The following is a 6,131-nucleotide window of genomic DNA, read 5'->3' as shown; positions in this document are numbered from 1 at the left end:
ATCTGTAGTAGACAATCCAGAACAAAACTACTAAGGATCAGAAAGATTGCTTCTCTTCTCAGTGAGCCTCATCTAAAATGTATCAAGCTAATCTCACAAACTACTTGTTACTAATCTCTGCATATTTGACATTAATATACATAGTTATAGATAGTTTTAAAAATATTTTACAAATAGGGAATCTGAGGTTTGCCAGGATAATAAACTCACCATGGCATTGGAACCATAACCATGCCACAAGCACTGATGCTAACCCAAAATCCCTTTTGATTCCATCTCTTAAAAGACCAGCTCCCAGTTTTCATAGATCTACAAGAAAAAATTCACTTACCCAAGAAGAAACCTACCTTGGATGTCTTGCTAGCAAGTTTCTCAATCAGGCACACAGGTAACAGGAATTTGGACTCTGAGCAGAGAATTCTCAAACTGAGGCAGCACTGGCCTATATTATTCCTTTTCTTCCCAAGTTTCCTCTCCTTTCCCCGCCCCCCATTTACATAAAGAAGATGTAATTCCCAATTTTATCAAGAGTTCTATAGTAGACTAATCTTTGTGTACTCCCTCACCAGTCACCACACCTCATTTCTTGATTATCCTCTCAAGTCTCTTGATTATCTCCTCATTTAATTAACAAACAACTCTGAAAAACTTTTGAGTCCATCACTGCTCAGAAACTGCTAAAGGGTTGTTTACCCCTAGGATGAATAAATCACAGAAGTCTGTTAGGCATCTACTAAGATACTTAGAAAGATGAAAGATCCAATCTTCTTTGAAGTGAATAAAACTTTTTGCCAAAGGGTAGCTCACATTACTTAAGGACCCACAAAAGGATCTCAGTGTTTGAATAAGCTAAATAAAATCCAAGCTCCAAGTTTTCTTTCTTTCTTTTATTGTAGCAAATTTGTTTATTTTTTTTAATACACATTGCTTTATGAATCATGTTGGGAGAGAAAAATAAGAACAAAAAGGAAATACCATGGGATTAAAAAAAAGTGAACATAGCATGTGTTGATTTGCATTCAGTCTCCTAAGTTCTTTTTCTTGATGCAGATAGCATTTTATGTCCAAATTTTATTGACATTGGTTTGGATCAGTGAATTACTGAGAAGAACCAAGACTTTCATAGTTGGTCATCAAACATTCTTGCTATTATTGTGTACAATGCATTCCTGGTCCTGCTTGTTTTACTAAACATCAGTTCATGTAAATCTTTCTAGGCCTTTCTATAATCAGCTTGTTCATCATTTAAAAAAAAATTAAAACAATATTATTCCATAACTTTCATGTACCACAACTTGTTTGGCCATTCCCCAATTAATAGGCATCCACTCCTTTTCTAATTCTTTGCTACCACAAAAAGAACTGCTATATTCTTGCACATATGGGTCCTTTCCCCTCCTTTATGGTTTTCTTGGGATATAGATCTAGTCATGGCCCTACTGAGTCAAAGGGTATGCACAGTTTTGTAACCCTTTGGGCATAGCTCCATATTGCTCTAGAGATGGTTGGGTGTCTGGGGGAGGGAAGGAATGGAGAAAAGAAAGGAAATGAATTTGGATTTGGAAAATTGGGGAGAATTGGGGTAAAACAATAACTTTGGCTTGGTAGAAGCTTGTTGTGAGAAAGAGATAATTGCTGACAGATGGAGGATAGAATACTCCCTTCCCCTGCAGACTCAAGAACAACTGGAGTTCTGAAGAATGTCTACGTTCTAGCAAAGCTAAAATTAGGTGGTTTTTATTACTGTGAAATAGGATGGCTTGTTATATCGGAGACAGAGTAGGAATAGATTTGAACAGAAAGGTGATATACCAAAGACATAATGTTTGTTTGTTTTTTTTATAAGAACTTTAGAGAAAAGGAGAGATCTTCCAGGTCTGTTGGAGAAGAACAAATATCCTGATATTTTAAAAATGTTAACAACAATATAGCCAATCTACTTATTCAGTGTCATCTCAATTAAATGACCCAAACATTATTTTACTGAGTTAGAAAATAAAAATTTTAAAATGCATTTGGAAAATAAGACTTTCAAAGAAACTAATGAAAAATAATAAAAGAAAAAGGTTTAGCATTGTCAGATCTTAAACTATATTATAAGGCAGTAATCATCAATATACTATCTGGTGCAGGGCAGTTAGGTTGTGCAGTACACCAGCCCTGAAGTCAGGAAGACCTGAAGTTGGCCTCAGACATTTAACACTTCCTAGCTGTGTGACCCTGGGCAAGTCATGTAACCCCATTTGCCTCAGCAAAAACAAAACAAACAAACAAAAAAACCCAAAACTTTTTTGGTTCTGATTAAGAAATAGAAAAATAGATTAATGGAACAGAATAAGCATACAGTAAATTATCATATGAATATTGTGTTTAATAAATGTAAAATTTTAAATTTTGGAGCTAAGAATTTATTTTTTGATTAAAAAAAAAAATTATTAGGAAAGCTGGAAAGCAATCTGCCAGAAATTTGTCACAGGCAAATATCTCACAGCATTTATAAAGACCAAACCAAAATTGATATATGACCTAAATATAAAGGGGGATATCACAAGGAAATTAGAAGAATGTGAAATATATTACCTATAAGACTTAAGGAAAAGAGACCAATTTATGCATTAACTAAAGAGAGCATTGTGAAATAAAAATGGATCATTTTGATTACATTAAATGAAAAAGGTTTGTACAAATAAAACCAAGGTAGCTAAGATTAGAGGGAAAGGAGAAAATTGGGAAAAATCTTTTATAAAAGGGCTTAATAAGTGCTTAATAAATGTTTGTTAACTGACTGATTGCCTACTGAGTACATTGTTTGGTCCTATTAAGGAAAACAATCAGTGATAGATCACTTCAGTGCCTTTACTTTCCAGGTCAGGACCTCCCCTTAAACTTCCTCCTCTTCTTCCTTCTAATCAACTTCTTTCTCTCCTCCCATCTTCCTCTTCCTCTGCTTCTCCTCTCCTCTCCTTTTCCTCCTGCTGAAGCCCAGCTGCCCTAGTCCAGCTTCCTGAACCATGGAGAACATCAGCACCAGCAACATGATTGCAAATGATGAGCCAGGCTATGACTTAAACTTATTTTGCATCCCTAACCATTATGCTTAAGATCTGGGAAAAGTCTTCATTCCTCATGGCCTAATCCTGGACAGGACTAAACATTTGGCACAAGATGTGCTTAAGGAGATGAGAGGCCACCACATGGCTGTCCTTTGTGTCCTCAAGGGTGGTTACAAATTCTTTGCTGATTATATCAAGGTACTGGATAGGAATAGTGATCAATCAATTCCTCTGACTATAGATTTTATCAGAATGAAAAGCTACTGCAATGCCCAGTTAATAGGGGACATAAAAGTGACTGGGGAGATGATTTTTCCACCTTAACTGGAAAGAATGTTCTGATTATTGAAGATATAATTGACACAGGGAAAACCATGCAGACTTTGCTTTCCCTGGTCACGCAGTATAATCCAAAGCTGGGGAAAGCAGTCAGCTTGTTGTTGAAAAGTGTGTGGATACAGACCTGACTTTGTGGGATTTGAAATTCCAGAACAATTTGTTGTTGGCTACAACCTGGACTACAATGAATACTTCAGGGACTTAGACCAAGTCTGTGTTATCAGTGAGGTTGGCAAAGACAAGTATAAAGCAGAAGTTCCAGTTGGTATACAGAAAAGCTTTGAAACACAGGAAATATATCAGCTTTACCTCTAGATTCCCTCCCCCCCCCCCAATCCAGTTTATCCTTTATTTCCACATCATGACTATCTGTGTATTGGAACTTTTTTTTTTTCCCCTGAGGCTGGGGTTAAGTAACTTGCCCAGGATCACAGAGCTAGGAAGTGTTATGTGTCTGAGGCCAAATTTGAAGTCTGATCCTCCTGAATTCAAGGCTGGTGCTCTATCTACTGAGTCACCTAGCTGCCCCTTGTTTATTGGAACTTTTTACATAGATTGTATTTTATCTGTTTTATACTGGAGGAATGTCTGTTGCTACAATTCTGATTGTTTCATTTGCCCTACAAAACTTAAAAGAGAATATCACTGGGCTATATTGAAGTTGTGTTCACATAAGGGATGTTCAAAGAAAATAAAAATATTTAAGTTGATAATTTAATTATGTTACTGAAAATGCAGAAAACTGATTGAATGTTGTTAGTTAAAATATCCTTTCTGTCAAAGAGGGAGCAATCTGATTCAACATTTTTTTCCAGGTTTATTCAGAATGCAAGAGATTTAATGATTTTCTGTTTTCTTTATCTCTAAGGGTTTCATTATGATCTCATACCTTTGGTTGTTGTTGTTAATGCTGCATGAAAAGGGAAGCAAAAAGTTAATTTTATTGAGATGAACAATAGAAAGCAGCATCCAAAAAAAGTTCACTGAGTTGTATCCCACTCTTACAGATTATTTCTTTTTTGTTTACTAATCAGAAGTAATTTTCTTTTTTTTTTTTTTTCTTTTTTTTTTTTTTTGCTGAGACAATTGAGATTAAGTGACTTGCCCAGGGTCACATATCTAGGAAAATATTAAATGTCTGAGGTTGAATTTGAACTCAGGTCTTCCTGAAGTAATTTTCTTTTAAACAATAATTGATATTCTGAAATCTATACTGCAAAATGTTTAAAATAAAGCTGTCTTAATTTTTAAAAATTGCATATCAGTCCAATTTTTATTTGAACCTTACCATCTACCTCTTTCTCCCTGGTTTATGCTGCTGATAATCTTCCATTACATTTAAAAAATTAATTAAAGCTTTTTATTTAAAAATATATGCATGGATAATTTTTCTTTTTTTCAATTAAAGCTTTTTATTTACAAAACATGTATGGGTAATCTTTCTTCCTTTTTATTAAAACTTTTTATTTACAAAACATATGCATGAGCAGTTACCAAAACCATTTGGTATTGGCTAAAAAATAGATTAGTTGATCAATGGAATAGGTTAGGTTCACAAGACATAATAGTCAATAACTATAGCAATCTAGTGTTTGACAAACCCCAAAATCCTAACTTTTGGGATAAGAATTCACTATTTGACAAAAACTACTGGGAAAACTGGAAATTAGTATGCCAAAAATTAGGCATGGACCCACACTTAACACCATATACCAAGATAAGATCAAAATGGTCCATGGTTTAGGCATAAAGAATGAGATCATAAACAAATTAGAGGAACATAGGATGGTTTACCTCTCAGACTTGTGGAGGAGGAAGGAATTTGTGGCCAAAGAAGAACTAGAGATCATTATTGATCCCAAAATAGAAAATTTTGATTACTTCAAATTAAAAAGCCTTTGTACAAACAAAACTAATGAAAACAAAATTAGAAGGGAAGCAACAAACTGGGAAAATCATTTTACAGTTAAAGGTTCTGATAAAGGCCACATTTCCAAAATATATAGAGAAATCAAGCATTCTCCAATTGATAAATGGTCAAAGGATATGAACAGACAATTTTCAGATGAAATTGAAACTATTTCCACTCATATGAAAGTGTTCCAAATCACTACTGATCAGAGAAATGCAAGTTAAGACAACTCTGAGATACCACTACACACCTGTGAGATTGGCTAAGATGACAAAACCAAATAATGATTAATGTTAGAGGGGATGCGGGAAAACTGGGACACTGATGCATTGTTGGTGGAGTTGTGAATGGATTTAGCCATTCTGGAGAACAATTTGAAACTATGCTATAAAGTTATCAAACTGTGCATACCATTTGATCCAGCAGTGTTACTATGTGCTTATATCCCAAAGATATATTAAAGAAGGGAATGTGCCAAAATGTTTGTGGCAGCCCTTTTTGTAGTGGCTAGAAACTGGAAATTGAATAAATACCCATCAATTGGAGAATAGTTGGGTGAATTGTGGTATATGAATGTTATGAAATATTGTTCTGTAAGAAATGACCAGCAGGATGAATACAGAGAGTCTTGGAGAGACTTGCATCAATTGATGCTGAGTGAAATGAGCAGAACCAGGAGATCATTATACACTTCAACAACAATACTGTATGAGGATGTATTCTGATAGAAATGGATATCTTTGACAAAGAGAAGATTCAATTCAGTTCCAATTGATCAATGATGGACAGAATCAGCTACACCTAGAGAAAGAACACTGGGAAATGAA

The 6,131-nt window shown here is 34.8% G+C and overlaps 1 pseudogene; it reads left to right on the top strand.

Moving 5' to 3' along the window:
* The first annotated feature begins 2,481 nt into the window (after nt 1-2,481).
* LOC141562436 (hypoxanthine-guanine phosphoribosyltransferase pseudogene) lies at nt 2,482-3,707 on the top strand (annotated as a pseudogene).
* The last annotated feature ends 2,424 nt before the right edge of the window (nt 3,708-6,131 follow it).

The sequence above is a fragment of the Sminthopsis crassicaudata genome, chromosome 3 (genome assembly GCF_048593235.1).
Source record: "Sminthopsis crassicaudata isolate SCR6 chromosome 3, ASM4859323v1, whole genome shotgun sequence".
In the NCBI taxonomy this organism is placed as follows: domain Eukaryota; kingdom Metazoa; phylum Chordata; class Mammalia; order Dasyuromorphia; family Dasyuridae; genus Sminthopsis; species Sminthopsis crassicaudata.
This window is presented reverse-complemented; position numbering and strand designations above follow the sequence as displayed.